Source organism: Hyperolius riggenbachi, chromosome 2, assembly GCF_040937935.1.
Source record: "Hyperolius riggenbachi isolate aHypRig1 chromosome 2, aHypRig1.pri, whole genome shotgun sequence".
Lineage (NCBI taxonomy): Eukaryota > Metazoa > Chordata > Amphibia > Anura > Hyperoliidae > Hyperolius > Hyperolius riggenbachi.
The window spans coordinates 438282100-438305250 of record NC_090647.1 but is presented as its reverse complement, the minus strand read 5'-3'; the positions used below and the strand labels follow the sequence as shown (position 1 = coordinate 438305250).

General features: G+C 43.2%; 1 protein-coding gene across 5 annotated transcripts in view; it reads left to right on the top strand.

The window, feature by feature from the left end:
• The window catches only part of CDKL5 (cyclin dependent kinase like 5), a 494542-nt gene that overhangs the window by 324519 nt on the left and 146872 nt on the right, over window positions 1-23151 (top strand). The window lies entirely within an intron of this gene.

Below are 23151 nucleotides of genomic sequence, written 5' to 3'. Positions count from 1 at the left end.
ATGGAATCACTGAGTACTGTATATGGAAAGTTTAGTCTGCACAATGTCCCATCCGTTTAAAAAAAAAAAAAAAAGCACCTTTTCTTAATCCATTTGCCTTCCTAAAGCCATTGTAAATGTAAATAAAAACAAACAGATACTTACCAAAGGAGAAGGAAGGCTCTGGGCCCTTTTCCATTTGCGGAGTGATGCAAGTGCTGCTACCTAGCTCTCTTTCGCGTCACTTCCGCATCTCCCAAAGCGGAAGTGACTGGAGAAGACGGGACGTGGATGTGGGTGAATGCGGCCATGCGAGAATCTGCAGCATGCTGCAGATTCTCTGATTGCTCCGCACCACTCGACATAACCAGCATGCAATGGAAACTGATCCATTGCTGTGCATTGGTTTCAGTTCAGGCGCGGCGCAATGTGGCTGTGTAGCCGCATTCCACCATGCGTAATGAAAACGGGCCCTCTGGGTCCTATAGAGCCCTCCCATTCCTCTTGTTTCACCGCTGTCACCTTGTTCTAATCTTCCAAACCGTACAGTGCATGTGTGAGCACGCAAGAGAGTGTGCAGGTGCAGTATGGAGCCTCTCGTGGTGGCAGATTGGAAAGAGGTGACAGCACTGGAAGAAGGAAGAGGGGAGGGGGGGGGGGTTGGGGGGGGCACTATGAGATTATCAGGAAGACTCTGAGTTTTTTGTTTTTTTTTCCGGTTGACATTCATTTTAAAACAGAAGGTATTTGCGATTATTCAGGTTGAATGCGCATATGATGCCTCCCACAATGCATCACTACTGAATATGCAAATTACCCCCGTTGTCCCTATGAGCTAAACACATCTCCAGAACCGCTGGAATCCAATGATGTTTCAGCATATTAATGGTACAGAGCCAAAATGATCCAACATGCATACAGACTGTTTCAGACTGGTTGATCCTCATCAGTGCTTGGCATGGATTAATGTGCTTCTATACTTAGGCACTGAGGTGTTCAGACTCCAACGGTGTGCCCCGCACCATAAACAATATAAGAGAGCCTTACCGGCCGCTAACAACCCAAATGATAAGGTGGTTAGTGAGCATAAGTTGTCAATGATCATGGTATCATCCCTTCATCAATCCTGGAGTCATCTCCGTGATGGAACCTTAGGTAATTCCTCTACAGAAGCCACATCATGGCAGATGTTTTCACTAAAGTTTCTCTTCAAGTAATATATACTCCATATACAGCAAGGAGAAAGGGGATTCTAAGTGCTGACTACTTTATTGGTGAAAAGGCATATCAAATAATATACAACTCTAAAAAGTGCCTCAAAAGATGGTAAGCACTTAAACAAATTGGGTCAGGTGCCCCTGGTTGCCTATTGTTCCATCAGCGCTGGGATAATGACTTGTATTGCCATTATGCATTTAGGATGTGGGGTCCTGGCAGCTTTTGACTATTGAGTTAGGAGTGGGTGCTAGTGTTTACCTTTTGAACTTTAGGTATCGCTTACTTGGCAGCATGTTTCAGACTGAACTACAGTATGTCCTTGTTAGCTGGTGTTAAACAATACTTCCCCATATTGAGTAGGGGAACTTGAGGGTGTGGTCCCCAACCTCTTCAGGTATGCAACTATAGATGGTCTTGTACTTATAAATGGGCTCCATTCTGGGAGGTTATTTGTAAGTTGAGTCATATTTTATATATTCTGGTAAGTGTGGCTAAATTATTTACTTTTGGATAGCTCTAGTTTCTGATTTAAATATAAACCATGTTTTGTTTTGTTTTTTTATCAGTGTGTTTAGCGTGCTCTAAACTTTTTACAATGGTTTATACGGTATTATAGCATGTAACAACCAGGGATGGTCGTAGACAGCCAACTTCGCTACGCTAACTACGCATATTTTTACGCAAATATGCTTCGCAATCTACGGCAATGTAATCAGAAACTTCACTACGTTTGCATTTTGTAGACTACGTGTTAAATTACGCATGCTTCGCGTAGTGCAAAGCGTAGTTGATGCGACCGCTTATGCCCTTATGCGGAAAAATTTCTGCAATAATCTTCAACCTATAATGCAAATATAAAGTAATATAAGCGTACATTCCACCTTCCAATACGGAATTGTATGTGTCTAAAAGGGCAATAATATTTCTGCGCATGCGCAATGACCCATATAGATGCAGTTACCGCACGCGTAGTTGACTTCGCAATATATACGTCAACAATGCATAGCGGGTGAAGCTTCGCATAGCGGGACTACGACTACGCGGAAATGCGTACGTGTAGTTCTTAAACTTCGTCTACGAGCTACGATGCGTAGTTGCGTACTACGACGCGTAGATTCGCGCTGGCGTAGTTTACGAGCAACCCTGGTAACAACAAAAACCTGCAATATAAAAGCAGTAGAGTATAATTTGTTCATGAACTTTGTATCTATGAGATGTATGTTATTTGAGTGTTTGTAAATGGTGGGCTATCTGTACTGCAGACAGGATTCCTAGAGGGGTGTCTTTGGGGTTGCCCTTGGCTTAGCTCCTTTTCAAATCGGCAAAGCTCATTGCAACAACTCCGCTATACATGTCCAGGTAGTTGGTGGTTGTTTGGGAAATAGACCAGTAAGGTTACATTGGAACTACCAGCAACATTTCCTCTACTCCAATAGATTAGCCAAACTTTCATAAGGTCTCCTTTTTTTTAGGTCTATAAGTGTTAATAGGTTTTGCTTTTAGTTTGTCATAGGAACCTTATCACTGTGCTATGCTGTATGAGCACAGTGATCTTCCTAGGCTGCCAGTGATTGTTGTTTTATTTTCTGACTGCTGGAGATAAGGATGATTTATAGCAGAGAGCTTTTCTGTGTGCTGGGTCAACAGAGATAAAGCTTAATATTCAGGAAAATAACATTGTGCTGCTTACAGATTAAGTTGAATATTACATTATTACACAGGATGTCAGCTTTCACCGTAGTTGCTTTGATTGGGATCAGAATTGGGATTTTTCACAGATCAGATTACTTTGGGTCAGATAACTATATTGTCAGTATGGAGTTTGGAGTCAAGTGTTTAACTGCATGTTGTGCCAGACTGCAGTTCTGCTATAAGTCGCTCTGTAATTTCTTGTTCTATATCAAGTCCAATGAAGTGGGAACTGCTGAGGCTCTGAACAGCAATTTGTCATGTCTATGGTTTAATATGATTATTGAGATCCAGGAGAGTGATAAGAATAGTACAAAATGGTAAACCCATGGCTTACATATGGTAAAAATGGTAAGCTAGTAAACAAAAGCCCATTGCTGGTGTTATGTACTGCACGCAAAATGTAAAAAACCAATGGTTTTGTATGTAATGCAAGATGCACTATATGTGCAATGCACATTAGGTTGCTTGCATAAATACTGGCTTGTACTCAGGGGCAAAACTGGGATGGCCATGCCCCCTGCAAATTTCTGGGCAAGTGCCTCTTTAAATGCTTATTCTCCCATATAGCAGAACATGGCAGCAAAGCCTTATTCAGCAGAGCGACACATCCTCCTCGCTGTTCTCTTCAGCCACGCTGTAAAGTCTATCTCCTTGCTGCTCCTGTTCCTGCATGTCATGTGACATGCATCTGGCCCTGCAGGGAAACAGACTGTACGAAAGAAAGATGTTTTGCTTCGCTGGAAGCCTATAATGTATGACACTCCCCTGCCGAGCTCTGCACCTATCCAGGAGCAGGCCACTGGGACCCCTTCTGCAATGATGGGGGTAGCAGGGCTATTGTTATGCCTATGGATGTACTGACACTGCCCGCAGAAATTTTACTGTAGTTTCTTGAATCAAGCCACTTGTTATACCTTTTACTTTGCCACAGGGCGGGCTGCTTACTTTTCCCATCTTTAATCTGTAAAAATCTATAGAATATTTACAGTGTTAATCTTGTGGAATGAGCAAATTGTACAATCCAGCACATAACTGGACTGCATTTTTCATTCAGTGCCCTCAGCTGGCCAATGCACTCCAAAGTCCTCAGGTTTGCAACAGCTGAACTATTTCTAATGAAATCTAGAAAAGCCAATAGATGAACTGGATGCAATGCACCAATTAGCCACAGGCATATGTATTTAGAAAATAAAGGCAGGCTAATCAGAATAGATCATTTTAGGAACATGTGCTGCCAATTAAAATCTTAAAACTAAAAACAAATCTTCTGCAATATAGATTCCACAGTCTCTGCATTTGCCAGCAATTGTACATAAATATACAATGGGGTAGAATAATCATGTTATTAAACCATTAGAAATGTGGACACAGTTATTAGCCTTAGATGCAGCATCTCTTTCAGCATAGATCACTGAGATTTGCGTTAGGAACTTTCCTTTATTACAGTGTTATGCTAGTTATGCTATATGCCTCTATATTAGATATATAGGGCTTGATTCACTAACCGGCGCTAAGCCGGTCAGCACGTCCAAAGCCCTTGTGCGCGCAAAGTAGGGCGCTAGGTACTTTGCACCCGCTTTTGCGCGCGCTGTGCGCCGATAACGTCGCGCGGTGCGACGTTATCGTCGCACCGCTCGTGCACTAATCAGCCTATAAAGTTGTATTGGGTGCCCCTAAAAGTTCACACCCGGTGTGCAAACATCTGCTTAGCACTCGCAAAGCCTCTTTTCACTCCGGCACTAACACTTAGCGTCGGTTAGTGAATCAGGCATAGTAGATATTGTACATATCAGATTTTCTGACTCCCAGCAAAAGCATCAGATGCATAGCTATGGGGGGCGGGGGGGGGGGGCATTTGTCCCTGTGTGGAGCACTGGGAGGGCGCTCAGCACGGCCACTGCTGCCCCATGTGTGTTAGAGGCGGCTCGCTGTCTGTCCGAAGTGCCCCTGCTTCTCTCCCTCCCTCTGCAGAAGATTGCAGAAGCATTAAAAGCAGCAGAAAAAGCGGGGCACATCTATCTACAGGTGGGCACATCTGGCAATCTATAGGGGGCACAATCTAAATGGGGGACACATTTAGCTATTTAAAGGGGGGCACATCTGGCTATCTGAACAGGGGAAGGGGGTACATTTGGCTAAATAGTGGGAAGGTGGGCACATATCGCTATCTAAACCGCATTTGTACATGTGACTCTACCCATAGCCACGACCACATTCTGATGTGTGGCCACTCCCATTTTGTCCAGAGGAGGGGAAAACACCAGGTGCTAAAAACACTAGCTACACCTCTGAAAAGCATACAGAGCCTTTCAGGTTTTGGGGATCAGTAAAGAAGTGTGTGTGACTGCTGTGGTGTGCAGCGGCATAGCAATAGGGAATGCAGATGTAGCGACTGCACCCAGGCCCTCTGCACCAGAGAGTGCCAAAGGGGGCCCTTCTTCAACCGCTTTATTAGCTCTTCATTAAGTCTAAGATGGTAATAATCACCTCTATATGTGCTTTGATTAAAGTCAACCATTATTAGACTGTTCTCCTCCCCAGCTTACACCTCTCTGATACTTCAGCTGTTCTTGGCAAGATTTGGTGCTCCATATCAATTGTTATGTATCGAGCACTTGAGAGAATGCAATGTAAAACACTGGGACCCAGCGCTCCTTAGCTATGCTACTAACTTTACAGCTTTCATTTGCTTCAGAGACAGACAATTTGTTATGAAATTGGACTTTCAATAACTAGTATTTTCATTCCTTACAAGCGGGCCTCCTCATTGGTTTATATTGTAAGAGTTATGTCATGAAAGAGCAGCTAAATATATCAATGTTTAGCTGTGTTATGAATAGACTCCAACAAAAACCGGAGCCTCCCCACCCCCCTACTAGCAATGTTATTGGCCCTATCTGGTAGTAGGTACAGGTTGTCCTCAACTTATGAACAACAACTTATGAATGATCTGCTGATACAAACTTCCGTAAAAAAAAAATTTTTTTCAAAAACACCTTGTAGTTTTTGATAAAAAGTGTTTTTTTTTTTAAACTAGTAAAATGACATTTTGCTGCAAGGTACTGAGTACAGGGGGATAGAGGGGGACACTGGAGGCACAGGGGGGCGCAGAGGAGGTACAGAGGACCGAGATAGCACAGTATTTCTACTTATAGACAGATGCAGGTTAAAGTGGAACTGCAGCCTAAACAAACATACTGTCATTAAGTTACATTAGTTATGTTAATTAAAATAGATAAGGAAAATAATTTGTTACCTACCCTGTTTTAAAAGAACATGCACATGTTTGTGATTTTCATGGGGTAAGCCATCTTTTTGGTTGAAAGGAGGTGACATGGAGCATGAGACACAGTTCCAACTGTTCTGTGTCCTGATCACCTCTCCCAGCTGCACGCACTAGGCTTCAAATCTCAAATTCAAAATAAAAAAAAAAAATTTGCGCCAAAACAGCAGATCAAGAACAACATCATCAGAAATCCTATAATTCTTTGCACAGCATCAGGGGAAAAATGCCCGGGCAGATTTCTTTGATGGGGCGGAGCTTAGCTTCTGTGCAGCTAAAAATGAGGCTTGAGTAAGAAAAACAAAGTTCTGATGCTGTGAAACTGTTAAAGAAACACCAAGCCTTTTCAGTGCTGCTGAGTAGATTTTTAGTCTGGAGGTTCACAAATCTACAGTCCCTGTCCCTGTTTGGGGACTACCTGTAATTTAGATTATGACTATGGGAAGGACATAAGATTGTGCATGTGAGGAACAGTTAGTGACATGACTAAGGACTATGTGAAGTACTGCAGAAGATGTTGGCTGTATATATAAATATTAGACTAGTCAGGGGAAGTTATTTGCTGCCTCTCCTGAAAAATGGTTAACAACTTACTACCAGCTCTAATGCTACAGCTACACCCCACCATCATGTGGGATTATACTAACACTACACCTAATCCTATTCTCACACAAGCCCTTTTTCTACTGGTGCCTAACCCTAACCGACGTGCCCTCACATTGCCTAACCCTAACCTACCCCCCACTGATGCCTAACCCTAACCATGAACCATGCCTAACTATAACCATCCCAGGCCCCCCACAAACCTGCAGATATCTGCACCACCTTCACAGCTATATACATATGGTGCTAATTTTAAACACAGTTATAAAGGGAAATTCTGGTGACGGAGGCCCCAATAAAATAGCAGGCATCGTGGTCGACCGATATAAAAACTGTGGCTATAAATACTGTGGCTACAAATAGTGGGCACTTTGCCCACTATTTTGTAGCTGCAGTTTTATATAGCGGACAGCCCTGCGCCCAAGTTTCCCATTTTGTTTCTGCATCTTAGCGAAGTGCTTCAGCCCAGGTAATAAGTTTCATTTTGTGCATCGTTACACAAGGCTCTTGCTCCACTCAGCATTATACAGGGTGGGCCATTTATATGGATAAACCTTAATAAAATGGGAATGGTTGGTGATATTAACTTCCTGTTTGTGGCACATTAGTATATATGAGGGGGAAAACTTTTCAAGATGGGTGGTGACCATGGCGGCCATTTTGAAGTCGGACGTTTTGAATCCAACTTTTGTTTTTTCAATAGGAAGAGGGTCATGTGATACATCAAACTTATTGGGAATTTCACAAGAAAAACAATGGTGTGCTTGGTTTTAACGTAACTTTATTCTTTCATGAGTTATTTACAAGTTTCTGACCACTTATAAAATGTGTTCAATGTGCTGCCCATTGTGTTGGATTGTCAATGCAACCCTCTTCTCCCACTCTTCACACACTGATAGCAACACCACAGGAGAAATGCTAGCACAGGCTTCCAATATCCGTAGTTTCAAGTGCTGCACATCTGGTATCTTCACAGCATAGACAATTCCCTACAGATGAACCCAAAGATAAAAGTCTAAGGGGGTCAGATCGGGAGACCTTGGGGGCCATTCAACTGGCCCACGACGATCTAGGAATGCTCGGACCTGACACCCATAATGTGGGGGTGCACCATCTTGCTGGAAAAACTCAGGGAACACGCCAGCTTCAGTGCATAAAGAGGGAAACACATCATCATGTAGCAATTTCGCATATCCAGTGGCCTTGAGGTTTCCATTGATGAAGAATGGCCCCACTATATACCACACCATACCATCAATTTTTTTGTTCCAACAGTCTTAGAGGGATCTATTCAATGTGGGTTAGTGTCAGACAAATAGCGGTGGTTTTGTTTGTTAATTTCACCACTCACGTAAACGTTTGCCTCATCACTAAACAAAATTTTCTGTGTAAACTGAGAGTCCTGTTCCAATTTTTGTTTTGCCCATTCTGCAAATTCCGTGCGCTGATCTGGGTCATCCTCATTGAGATGCTGCAGTAGCTCTAGTTTGTAAGGGCGCCATTTGTAAGTAGCTAATATCTGCCGAAGGGATGCTTAACTAATGCCACTCTCCAGTGACATGCGGCGAGTGCTATGCTGTGGGCTCTTGCTGAATGAAGATAGGACAGCCACTGATGTTTCTTCATTAGTGACAGATTTCATGTGTCCACATTTTGGCAAATCCAACACTGAACCAGTTTCAGGAAACTTAGCAAGCAGTTTGCTAACTGTAGCATGGGAGATGGGTGGTCACGTAGGGTGTCTTGCATTGAAATCTGCTGCAATGAGCCGGTTACTGCATTCACCAGACATCAACACAATTTCTATCCGCTCCTCACGTGTTAACCTCGGCGGCATGTCAATGGCTCTAAACAAAGAGAAACTTGTAAATAACTCATAAAACAATAAAGTTACGTTAAAACCAAGCACACCATTATTTTTCTTGTCAAATTCCCAATAAGTTTGATGTGTCACATGACCCTCTTCCTATTGAAAAAACAAAAGTTGGATTCAAAACGGCCGACTTCAAAATGGCCGCCATGGTCACCACCCATCTTGAAAAGTTTTCCCCCTCACATATACTAATGTGCCACAAACCGGAGTTAATATCACCAACCATTCCCATTTTATAATGTGTCTCCATATAAATGGCCCACCCTGTAGTTATAGTGCTGCAGCACTGAGATAGGTTGTGTTGCATTACATGTTGCCCTGGATTACATCTCTGCCCTGTATTAACAGGCGACACATGAAAGTAGCTGAGGGCTCATATGTACGGGTGGGAACCTTGTGTCCTGCAGCTCTGAAGACACTGCGGAAGACCCTATTCATGCCTCCAACTACTGTGGGAATGGACCCGGATTACATGATATCAATCTCCTGTGTCATGCTACTTCAGGGCATGTTGCCTATTACAGATTTTACATTTACATCTATATTAATTTCAATCATTGGGTTCTTGTGATGACTTGCACCAGAGCTGTGTGCTTGTTATGCCATTTCATTATTTTTTTTCCCTCAGCATTAATTATTTACTGAGACAAATTAAAATGGAGAATTCTGTCCCTTTGGTCTGTAAAAAGCGAGCGGTGGTTTTAAACTACAGACATTTTCCAGGTTTCCTGTCTCTTCAATTAGGAAGGCATATGGCAGTGTTGCGCTTCAGGAGATGAAGAAGCCTTGGATCCTGGTACTCTGCAGCTTCTTACATTTTTCTCTACACACACTAATCAACAGAACTTGTGTCCCAGATAATGTAACACCCTGTAGCCTTCAACCCTTCACACAATGTTCTGATTAATGGCTACGTATGGCAATCATATTCCAATCAGAATGTCATATCCGTATGTCAGAAGAGCATTAGGAACTAGAGATGTATTTAAAGGGACACTGTTTAAAAGCTTTTCACTCATCGTATGTAAAAGGGGCAGACATATTAACATTTATTTTCTTTGCTACTTTATTTTTGCAGCTAAAATAATAACCTCCGGTGTGTGTGTGTGTGTGTGTGTGCGTGCGTGCGTGCGTGCGTGCGTGTGTGTTTTAAAGAGAAACTGAAGTGAAAAAAAAATGATATAATGAGCTAAGAAATGAAACATTAGGAGCAAAGACATAAGTCTAATATTGTTTCCAGTACAGGAAGACTTTATTTATTTATTGTATTTATAAAGCACCAACATATTACGCAGCGCTGGACATTAGTTTAGGTTACAGACAATATTTAGGGGTGACATACAGCAATATGACAATACAGGAATACAAGAAAGACCAGATCATGCAGCACAGTATGAGTACAAGGTAATGCTTAGTCAGTCACTGCAGGGGAGCATGGAGATTAGGCAAGTCAGGATCACTCAGATGCATAGCATGGGTTCACAGTAATAGAGGTGCATGATCAGGTAGGACACAAAAGGAGGAGGACCCTGCCCAAAGGCTTACAATCTAGAGGGAGAGGTAAGGACATGAAAGGTAGGGGACCAGAGTTCAGCTGTGGGTTTAGAGCACTTGTGAGGGGTAGTAGGCTAGAGTAAAAAGGTGAGTTTTGAGGGCCTTCTTGAAGATGTTGAAGGAGGGGGCTGCCCTAATGGGTGCAGGTAGGGAGTTCCATGGTGTTGGAGCAGCTCTTGAGAAGTCCTGGAGGCGTGCATGGGACTGGGTGATGCGGGGGGCGGTTAGGCGAAGTTCATTGGAAGAGCGGAGTGAGCCTCTAGGTGTGTAGGTTAGACAGGTTTTGTGGACAGATTTGTAGGTCAGACACAGTATCTTGAATCTGATTCTGGACTGGATAGGAAGCCAGTGGAGGGATTCAAGGAGGGGATCCGCCATGGTGGAGCGATGGGAGCAGTGGATAGTTCTGGCTGCCGCATTCATGATGGACTGCAGTGGGGCTGTTCGGGTCATAGGGAGACCAGACAGCAGGGCATTGCAGTAGTCAAGGCGGGAAATTATGAGGGCATGGATGAGGAGTTTGGTGGTGGCAGAGGTCAGGAAAAGGCGAATCTTACAGATGTTACGAAGGTGGAAGTTGCAGGACTTTGTGAGGTTTTGGATATGGGGAGTGAAGGAGAGTGCGGAGTCCAGGGTGACACCCAGACCCAGTTAAGAAACTCCAGTTGTTATCCATGGAAAAGAGCCATTGAGCTCCATGACTTTCAAAGTCGCAGAGAGCTCTATCTTCCGCAGCTTAATATCTCAAGTGTCTGGCACTGTATAGTTTTTTTTTCGGCAAAGGACAGTTCAAAAGTTCACTAGCCTGCTCTGTAAAATCATTTAGAATGCGGAGTAGTGTATAAACTGCAAATATTAGAGAATGATGCAATGTTATAAAAAAAAACTATATAACTTAAAATATGAGAATATTTTATTTGCTACTAATGTTCTAGTAATTATCCGTACTACACAACCAATTCATTATATCATAATTTTTTTCGCTTCAGTGTCTCTTTAAGGTTCACTGCTTACTGTAGATACTGTTCTTATTCTGAGTAGCTTAGAACCATATTTAGACACAATTATGGGTTAGAACCTGTACCTGCAATATATTAATTATTTCTTTACAGACTCCTGAAGCCTTCCTGTATCTTTTCTGCTCCTTCTCCCTTCTCTCTATTCTTCCATTTGTTCTTCCTTTTCCTTCTTTCCTTTTTAGGACTTTCAAGGTAGTGCATGAGCGCCTCCCTTAGATTCCAAAAGGACTTTAAAGCGGTATAAAACCCTGACATAATATTCAATAAAAACCTGTTTTCCTACTTTTTATATGCCACACGTTATCATATTTGCTTTTGTGCATAAGTATTATTATTCATTTAGAAATTACAAGTTTCCAAAGTACATTTTTTTGCTCTGAGAGCTGACTTTGCATTTTATTCATAACTGTTTTTTTTATCTTGAGATATAAGCAGAAATACTTTCTGACTGTCTGTCTGTGTTCAGGAGAGTCTGCAGTGTCAGAGAAGTGTTTGTTTACATTCCTCACTTGATACAATTAAACACAAGATAACATTATGTCCAGTTCTGATGCATCCAGCTTTCCCGGCATTGAGCTTTTCTGTCCTGTGTTTAACCCTTTGAATGCTGTTCTGGTAAAAAAAAAAAATGCTGGTAGTATATAATACGCTGTAAATAATGTTTTAGCGCAAAGAAGAATTGCTGGGTTTCATTCACTCATGGTGAATCAATTGAAAATGGTGTCACTTGATGCCTTATGTTGATTGGAAAGTCTTCCTATTATTTTAGGATTAACTAAAGTTAGCCCTTAGTGCATTATAGGGTCACCTCGTCTAAAAAAATTGTTCTGAAGTAGGGCTCCTTTCCGCTATGTGCGATCAGATCGCTAATCATTTGTGGATTGCAACAGCACTGCAGTTAACATTTAAATCACCGTGAGGTTTTTCCACTAGTGCGAGGTGCTTTTTGCCAAATCGTAATTGCTGGTCTGCTGTGCTTTTGCTATTTTTGTGCTTCTATGCAAATTATAGGAGTGCAGGAAAATTGCAAACCAATCGTGCAACTAAGTGATTTTCCCTGAGATTTGCCAATTTAAAACTCAAGGTTTTATTTTTCTCCCATTAGAAATTGCAAGCGCAAACACACTGCAAGCTCTCTGTACACCTTGCCGATCGCTGCGCAATTGCTACAAAATCGCGGTAATAAAAATAGTAGAGAACACATTTGCAGGGTGTTCACAAATGCAATTGTGTTTACTAGTGGAAAAGGACTCCTACAAAGTTTTTTTTTCTTGTTTGTTTTTTCTCTGCAGATGGACTGTAGTGAAAATTGTCTTGTCATTAGAAGACTTCCACTGAGACTTTAATATGATGTATGAATGTGTGTATGCATATATATACCGGTACACACAGCTATGCCCATATATACAGAATGAAAACTATTTTATATGAAAAATGTCTTCTGCCTGACTGTCACTGCAGTGGATAATAACTGGTAATTTTAGGATTAGGAACCCATGGATACAAGCAATCAGATTCTAGCCTGGCTTTCCATAATTGACTACAGTACATTATGGCGTTTGAATCCTACATTCTGTCCCTGTGAAGAGATTTTCCCCCAAATGTCCCTGGTCGATATCTCTAGTGTGTTGCTAAAGTGCATAATGCCATAATTTTCTTCGCTTAATTTGTGCCAGTTATTTTCTATGATTAGTGCTGAATATGCTTCTGCAATCAGGAGTTGTAGGCAGTTCTCCTTACATGTTGTGAATAGAGGTTATAATTTAAATGTGTTATTAGTAGCAGCAACTAAATAGCGCTTAGATGTTTCCTGGTGGCATCATAAAGTAACCGAAATATGAACAGGTTTGTGCTAGTTTAATAATAATGGAAAATGAAAACATACCTTAAAAAATGTAATAAAAATAGAAAAACAGAGATGTTTTTTTAGATAGGGAATTCAATCTTCCACTCATAATAACAACTACAGAATGAATTACTGAAATAAACCAAAGATGCATTTAATGCATAATAAATGAGACCTGGAGGCCTTGGTTTGGTGTAAAACGGTATTAATAGTTACCAAGGTAACCTTCAGTGTACAGAAATCCATGTGTATATAAAAAAAGACTTTACTTTAAGGTAGAACCATACACAAAACTGTATTACTTTGAAATGTGGAGGCCATGCATGTTATAAGAACATCCGCCTTATCTACCACTGCCACTAAATAAAACAGATCTTAGACCTGAGTATTTTTACATGTTCAAACTTTAGACTGAAGTTTTAATTCACTGCTAAAGGGAACCTGAAGGGGAAAAAAGGTCAACGTTCAAATAACCACTAACGGTCCAATTTCTAGCAAAAAATCATTTGAGAAATTCTGATCAGACTGGTTGTAAATAATCACCGTTAATGGGCACAATCGTCGTCCGACTGGATTTTCGTCGCGCCAAAATTTGGATTTTCTTGTTGGTCGTGATAGATAGGAAGCAAAGATTGGTTCGTTGATGGTGTAGAGAACAATTTCACTTCCGATCAGAATTATCTGATCGCTTGAATTATTTTTTGCTTGAAATTGTATGGTTAGTGGCCACCTTTAGATACCTCAGTAGAGGGAAGCATCTGGATAATCTAGAGGTTTCCCCCATCCTCCTCAACCCCAGCAATCCAGCACTTGCGCAGAGTTTGTTAAATATGTTTACCCGGCCACGCTCCCATCCGTGTATGAGCTTTGTGCATGGCTTTTTCTTCTATTCACAAGTGTATCTATACTACTGCTCTGGTGCTGGCTATACTTCAGTCCTGTTGCGTTATTGTGTCTTACAGTAGATACTAAAAATCTATTGGGGAGCCCAGGGCTGGTGTAAGCCAGGTGGGGGCCCTGGGACAAAAGTAACTTGGGGGGCCCCCTCCCCATGTCACCTAGAAAGCACCCCAGGTGGTCTCCTGCTGACTGCTCCCATGGCAGCCGTAGTTGGGAGCTGAGCCTAAGCTACCTTGTAACAACTCACCTGTCCTGGCGGTTGCCCCATTCCGATTTCCGTCTTCAGCTTCTGCCTGTGTCTTCTTCATCTTGCGCATGTTATGCGTTTTCTGTATGCGCCAGGCAGGACAAGACGCAGACAGCGTGGCTGAAGATGGAGATCTGCCAGGACAGGTGAGTTGTTACAAGGCAGCTCAGGCTCCGCTACGGAACATCCAGGGCCACGGGAGCAGTCAGCAGTAAACCACCTGGGGGGTCCAGTGGCACGGGGGACCCTAGAGTGGTTTGGGCCCTGGAGAAATTTCCCCTTTGCCTCAATGGAAGCACCAGCCCTGGGGGAGACTCCTTAAAGGGGGCTTTCAGATTCTATCATAAGTTACCTCCCAGGGCCTACCACCGTGTTATTCCCACCCTTTGAGCATAAGGTAGAGATCAGTTCCTTGTCCTTTATATTGGACAAGGGTACTTTTGCATAGTAATATAGATGGTTTTTTTTTTTATTTTACCTCTTGATTCACTTAGAATAAAAGGTGTTAAATTAGCGCCTCATGAATATAGATGAACACATGCAAAAATTGCACATAAATTATTTACATTTCATTTTAAGGAGTGATTCATGACCGCTTTTTATGCTGCCTTACATGGCTGACTAACAGATTCAAAGGAGATCTGCATACAGCTGGCTTTCACTGACAACACGAAGCAGAGTAGTGTTTTTTCTAAGTTAATCAGTTCAGCAGTTTTTTGTTTACAATGCAGTAAAAAAATAAGCCACAAGGGTTCACACTCGGGTAAGTTTGCGTGTTTTACCGCATTGGGAAAAGCCCCAAATAAAGTTGTGGTGAAGCACCGCTTTTTGCTTTAAGCAGGTGGATGTGCCTCGGTCCAATCTGGCAGCACCCCAGATTATAGTTGCTTGAAGAAAGGTCAGACCGGCACCATCCAAGATATCCAATGCTCTTTTATTGCTCTTTTGATGAAGCATAGACAGCCATTACAGCAACGTTTCGGGGTAGCAACCCCTTTCTCAAGCTAGGCTAGATATCATTAACAACTTGTGACATATTAGTCTACTATATATATAGTACAAATAGGCTGGGAAACACCAATAGCAATGTAAAATACTCACAACCAATCGCAGCGGTCCGTACAGAGTCGGACCTGATGGGGAACTTATGTTACCGGGATCCCATTGGATATCCACATGGAGGTAGTGCCCATACACACCTTCCAGATACACGGACGCCGCGACAGCGAACACTTCCGGGCTCCGGCTTCCTCCCACGTCATCACCAGCTCCACCTATCTCCTCCCACAGGCGGACCTGCTGGGAGACGTCGGGAGTTACCTGTGCTGGCGTGACGTATACCGTCTTACCGCCCACCAAGCCAGCAGCCAATGATGAGAGTGCCGACACTGTCGGCGCTACTCATCAGAGTTGGAATGCGGAAGCGTCCATGACGCGGCGGCCGTGATCATAGATATAGCTTGAAGTAACCACGGATACCAAGTATAAACAGTGATGTACATATCACGGATATGCTGACTTTCGTGCAGGCGAAGACTAGGCAGCTAATATAGCCATAATAGCTAAAATGTACATAGGAACATAGTAGGACCAGTAGATGAGGTTGCATATAATACAAGATCCTGTCACCATGGAAACCAGGGATTCAATAACAGCTTAGATAAAGGGTAAAAGATCAAGTTCACGATTAAGACCCCTGGGTTCCATGGTGTCAAGAGTCTTAATCCAGTGAGCTTCACGCCACAATAACTTTTTAATACGATCTCCCCCTCTCCTAAGGGGGGGGGGGGTACTTGCTCAAGAACCATGAACCTGAGTTGGCTAACATTGTGATTTGCTTGTGTGAAGTGGTAAGGAACGGCCTGATCAATCAACCTCTCTCGAATCGCGTGTTTATGTGAAGAAAGTCGCTTTTTTAACTTTTGCGTGGTTTGACCAACATATAAAAGCCCACACGGGCATTTCAAAGCATATATGACAAACATTGAGTCACAGGTATAACACCCCTTAATTTTGAATTTTGTGCCACGATGGGGATGAATCACTTCTTCCCCTTTGATGACGGAATTGCAATGTACGCAATTCAAACATGGAAATGTACCTCGCCGTGAGGATGTTGTTGATCTGGCCGTTCCCTGAGTATCAGCGTGTACCAACCGGTCACGTAGGTTATGAGCCCTCCTATAGGAAAAAATGGGTAAATTAGTAAATTGTGGTATCTGTGGAAAACTCTCAGATAACAAGTACCAGTGTTTTCTTATGATCTTAGCTATTTTGTCACTAGCTGTGTTATATCTCAATACAAAAGGAATTCTATTATGTATTTGTCTACGGGATCTTCTCCCTGCAACCTCCCCTATTTTTCTCTCTCTAGCCTGACTAACAATGTCAGGTGGATATCCTCTCTCCAAGAACTTAGTCTGCATCTGGTCCATCCTAATATCTCGAGTGTCATCCTCCGCCACAATCATCTGTACCCTCTGAAATTGACTAATGGGCACCGACCTCCTAGTAGCCCACGGATGAAAACTCCCAAAATGAAGCAGGGAGTTCACATTCGTGGGCTTGACATAGAGATCGGTGACCAACCTGTCCCCCCTCCTGACCACAAGTGTATCCAAAAAAATTAACCTGCGTTTCTGAGCTATGAATGGTGAGCTTAATAGCCTGACACTGTTCCATAACTTCTAGAACAAAATCCTGAAGGGTTGAATGTGGCCCCGTCCATATGCAGAAGATGTCATTAATATATCTAAACCACTGTAGGGCATATTGTTGAAACAATTTATTCGGATAGATGTACATCTCTTCATATGTGCCCATATATATATTAGCATAGGACGGGGCCACATTCGAACCCATTGCTGTACCCCTGATCTGCATGTAGAAATCATCCTCATATCTGAAATAGTTACATGATAATACAATATTCAGCAACGTACATACAAAATCCACTTGCTTGTCATTAAAGTCTGATGCAGTTTCCAATACATAGCGGACAGCCTCCACACCCCCATCATGAGGGATGGAGGTGTAGAGGCTCTCCACATCCATCGTCACCAACAGGTAATCTCCAACAATAGGCTGCATGCTACGGAGAACCCCCAAAAACATGGGGGTATCCCGTAAATATGACTTTTGTGCTATGACATACGGTCTGAGAATTTTGTCAAGATATTTTGCTATTGGTGCAAAGACTGACTCTACACCAGCAACAATAGGTCTGCCTGGAGAATTCTCGAAAGAATCCTCCAGGGGGTTCTCCGTAGCATGCAGCCTATTGTTGGAGATTACCTGTTGGTGACGATGGATGTGGAGAGCCTCTACACCTCCATCCCTCATGATGGGGGTGTGGAGCCTGTCCGCTATGTATTGGAAACTGCATCAGACTTTAATGACAAGCAAGTGGATTTTGTATGTACGTTGCTGAATATTGTATTATCATGTAACTATTTCAGATATGAGGATGATTTCTACATGCAGATCAGGGGTACAGCAATGGGTTCGAATGTGGCCCCGTCCTATGCTAATATATGTATGGGCACATATGAAGAGATGTACATCTATCCGAATAAATTGTTTCAACAATATGCCCTACAGTGGTTTAGATATATTGATGACATCTTCTGCATATGGACGGGGCCACATTCAACCCTTCAGGATTTTGTTCTAGAAGTTATGGAACAGTGTCAGGCTATTAAGCTCACCATTCATAGCTCAGAAACGCAGGTTAGTTTTTTGGATACACTTGTGGTCAGGAGGGGGGACAGGTTGGTCACCGATCTCTATGTCAAGCCCACGGATGTGAACTCCCTGCTTCATTTTGGGAGTTTTCATCCGTGGGCTACTAGGAGGTCGGTGCCCATTAGTCAATTTCAGAGGGTACAGATGATTGTGGCGGAGGATGACACTCGAGATATTAGGATGGACCAGATGCAGACTAAGTTCTTGGAGAGAGGATATCCACCTGACATTGTTAGTCAGGCTAGAGAGAGAAAAATAGGGGAGGTTGCAGGGAGAAGATCCCGTAGACAAATACATAATAGAATTCCTTTTGTATCGAGATATAACACAGCTAGTGACAAAATAGCTAAGATCATAAGAAAACACTGGTACTTGTTATCTGAGAGTTTTCCACAGATACCACAATTTACTAATTTACCCATTTTTTCCTATAGGAGGGCTCATAACCTATGTGACCGGTTGGTACACGCTGATACTCAGGGAACGGCCAGATCAACAACATCCTCACGGCGAGGTACGTTTCCATGTTTGAATTGCGTACATTGCAATTCCGTCATCAAAGGGGAAGAAGTGATTCATCCCCATCGTGGCACAAAATTCAAAATTAAGGGGTGTTATACCTGTGACTCAATGTTTGTCATATATGCTTTGAAATGCCCGTGTGGGCTTTTATATGTTGGTCAAACCACGCAAAAGTTAAAAAAGCGACTTTCTTCACATAAACACGCGATTCGAGAGAGGTTGATTGATCAGGCCGTTCCTTACCACTTCACACAAGCAAATCACAATGTTAGCCAACTCAGGTTCATGGTTCTTGAGCAAGTACCCCCCCCCTTAGGAGAGGGGGAGATCGTATTAAAAAGTTATTGTGGCGTGAAGCTCACTGGATTAAGACTCTTGACACCATGGAACCCAGGGGTCTTAATCGTGAACTTGATCTTTTACCCTTTATCTAAGCTGTTATTGAATCCCTGGTTTCCATGGTGACAGGATCTTGTATTATATGCAACCTCATCTACTGGTCCTACTATGTTCCTATGTACATTTTAGCTATTATGGCTATATTAGCTGCCTAGTCTTCGCCTGCACGAAAGTCAGCATATCCGTGATATGTACATTACTGTTTATACTTGGTATTCGTGGTTACTTCAAGCTATATCTATGATCACGGCCGCCGCGTCATGGACGCTTCCGCATTCCAACTCTGATGAGTAGCGCCGACAGTGTCGGCACTCTCATCATTGGCTGCTGGCTTGGTGGGCGGTGAGACGGTATACGTCACGCCAGCACACGTAACTCCCGACGTCTCCCAGCAGGTCCGCCAGTGGGAGGAGATAGGCGGAGCTGGTGATGACGTGGGAGGAAGCCGGAGCCCGGAAGTGTTCGCTGTCGCGGCGTCCGTGTATCTGGAAGGTGTGTATGGGCACTACCTCCATGTGGATATCCAATGGGATGCCGGTAGCATAAGTTCCCCATCAGGTCCGACTCTGTACGGACCGCTGCGATTGGTTGTGAGTATTTTACATTGCTATTGGTGTTTCCCAGCCTATTTGTACTATATATAGTAGCCTAATATGTCACAAGTTGTTAATGATATCTAGCCTAGCTTGAGAAAGGGGTTGCTACCCCGAAACGTTGCTGTAATGACTGTCTATGCTTCATCAAAAGAGCAATAAAAGAGCATTGAATATCTTGGATGGTGCCGGTCTGACCTTTCTTACCGCATTGGGAAAAGTAAACCCACTCACAGCGACGCACACTCATTAATGTTAATCAATGGGTGGTTCATTTCACATTACGCATCAAACGGCATTTGCATTGCTTGCACAATTTAAATGCAGACAGCTGGCTGCAATCTTTCAGACATGGCACACGTTCTTCCTTTATTCTCTATTGTGCTGCTGCGGAAAGATGCATAAGTATTGTCACACATCAGCAAACGAGGTGCCTGTAAACCCTCGTGCAAAAACGTAGACAATTTTGGTGCACCCTAGTGTGATCCTATCCATAGCCTTTTTGAATTCCCTGCTATAGCTAACGGAAGCCGCCAATGTCAGCCTGCTGCAAGCCCTAGCAGAGGTTACGAATAGGCATGTCAGCAGCAGGACGTTACTTGAGCTAAATATCTTAAAAAGGATAGACCACTAGAGGCTCCTCAAGCAACATGGCAGAATGCAATCTCCAAAAATAGAGCCAGACTACAGTCAACACAGAGAGAAGCCACCCAAAGCAGCAGATCAAGAAGAGGGTCCCAGAGGAGAACCCCAAAGACCACTAGCAAGTTACAGGTTTGACCTGCTTTCCAAGGACATCCCTGTACACATTAGCCAAGGCAGGGGGACATTAACTGTTGCTTACCTGATCACTCTTATGTGCAGTCAGAAGTTAGAGTGCCATAAGCCTTTGTCCCTTATAACTGGGCACCTACAATGCTGGGGGGTGTCCAAAGAGCTCATCTGCAGTGGACAAGGGGCTTTCAAAGGAAGGAAATATGTTTCTCCTACTGCAAGGTCCCATCACTTACTAGGGACTGACATCGCAAACTTGTGACCACCGCAGAGGAGACCACCACACTTACATGCTCTTTTTGGTCATCACCAGCCCTTTTAGATGGGCAAAAAGGGCTGGGATTGCTCCCATAATCTTGGCAGGTAAAGGTAGCCACACTGTGTTTGGAGCTGAATACATTCAGCACCATGGAAAGCTTCTTGCACAGGTAACTAAGCCATGAGTGTGTCATACTGCGTCAGCTCACTGCAGTAAACTTTGGTAAAGGTGCCATTGGCAGGGAGTACATCACAATTTTACTGTTACTAGCACAAGGGGAGCTCCAACCGTTAACCCTTAGTGCCATGTGCTTACCGGTTTAACTTGCGTGTTGTTATGGTAACACAATGCATGGCATGCATTACTGTGGTAACATACTTGACACTAAAGGATTAACACTCGGTTGTCCTCCTGGCTAGCAACGGTAAAATTGCCTTGCGCTCCCTGTGCATGGGAACTTTGCTGGAGTTTACTGCATTAGGTCAATTAGATCTGAGTTCCCCAACCCTGTCCTCAAGGCCCACCAACATTACACGTTTTACAGAAAACCACAACACATGCACAGGTTAGGTAATTAGTGTCTCAGCAGAGCTGATTAACTACCTCTGGGGATTTCCACAAAACATGCTGTTGGTGGGCCTTGAGGACAGGGTTGGGGAACACTGCATTAGATCCAATTGGTAGCGGGTTTTTAAATATTCTGCATATTTTGCTATTTCATTTAAGAAATTGAGAACACAAATACCACACATTTCCTGAAACTTACCCTTAAGCTACACCAACTGCTTGCTGAGACTAGGAGGTTAAATGTAATGGTTCAGAGGTGTGATAGTCCTTGAGTCTGAGAAAGCAAGGGCAAGTGTCTCAGTGAAAATAATGGATAGTAGTACATTTTAGCCTTTTTGCGATTTCAAATTCTTTCTTCAACTTACTTGATGAATGGCATGGGAGAAATATTTCTCAACAAACTGGAAACGTTCAGTGTTCAGTCAGGCATAGATCCCATATCCTAATAGATAATCCTTGCGTATGACATTGTGCTTGTCTTACATTTATCACTCTGTTCCTACATCTTATATAGGGGTTATTTAGTTTTGCCACATGACAGTTGGGGCATGAGATCATCTATAAAACATCCATAATATCTTCACGTTCCCTATTCCTAATGCCTGGTACACACCATACAATTTCCCATCCGATTATCGGGTCAAATTGTTAATTTCTGGGACTTAAAAGGGGTATTTATTAATGTACCACTCTAATTGGAGAATGCTGAAGAGTAGTCATCCAATGGTACCGTAGTTAAAATCATAGCTTTTTTAACAAATCATCGAAAACATCACATATGTCAGACATGTTTAAAAGTACAAAAATAGTATAGTATAAAGGAGAACCACATTGTAATGTTGTTTTAACCACTTGATGACCCAGCCTTTACCCCCCCTTAAGGACCATCGCTGATTTCGCTGATCTGCGCTGGGTGGGCTCTACAGCCCCCAGCACAGATCAAACACCAGGCAGAGCGACCAGATCGCCCCCCTTTTTTCCCCACTAGTGGGATGATGTGCTGGGGGGGTCTGATCGCTCCTGCCTGCGTGTGGCTGGCGGGGGGGCACCTCAAAGCCCCCTCCACCGCAGGATTCCCCCTCTCCTCCCTCCCTTCCCCGGAGATCGGAGGCTGCACAGGAACGGATCTGTCATGTGCAGCCTCTAACAGGCTCCTGCCTGTCATGTGACAGCGATCCCCGGCCACTGATTGGCCGGGGATCGCTGATCTAGTACAACGCTGCTACTGTTAGCAGCATTGTACAAATGTAAGCAAAGCAGATTATTTCCGCTTGTGTTTACATTTAGCACGCGAGCCGCGATCGGTGGCCCGCAGGCTATTCACGGAGCCCCCCGCCGTGAATTGAGAGGAAGCAGCCGCTCGCAAGAGCGGCTGTTTCCTGATTAATTAGCCTGCAGCCGGCGACGCAGATGTGCATCGCTGGTCCTGCAGCTACCACTTTACCGACGCGCGTTATGAGTGCGCGGTCGGCAAGTGGTTAAATCAGATAAGTATATCGAGTAAACAGGAGTAAATCTTGTGTTTACAGAATAGGCTCATCCTATTTCTAGATGATCCGATTCTGTAAACATGAGTGGGACAAATCAGGTATATGTGTTTGGTAATGTGTTAATAAAGCTAAGATTTAACTACCATGGGATGACCTGTCTTCGGCATTATCCAATTAACCCCTTTGCTTTCAAAATGGTACATTGATAAATACCTCTTTAAAGTCCCACTTAGCCATATTTAAAGGAAACATCAGGCAAAAGGAACAAAATGAGCATTACTTACCCGGGGTTTCCTCCAGCTCCTGGCAGCCGACGTGTCCCTCTCCGCAGCTCCGGTGGCTCTTGGTCCTCTCCATTGCGGATGCCAACCTCGCAAGATCAGGGAACATTTAAATTAACATTTAAATTAAAAAAGGGGATCCTTTATGGCCATGTTAATTTAGAATTGACCATTTCTGACATGTCTGATCTGCTCACAATCGATAATAGGATTGATTTTGTCTACTATTGATCTTAAAACTGTTTCGTTTATTAATCAAAAGCAGATCGGACATGTTGAAACTTTTCATTTCGACCCATAGACATGAA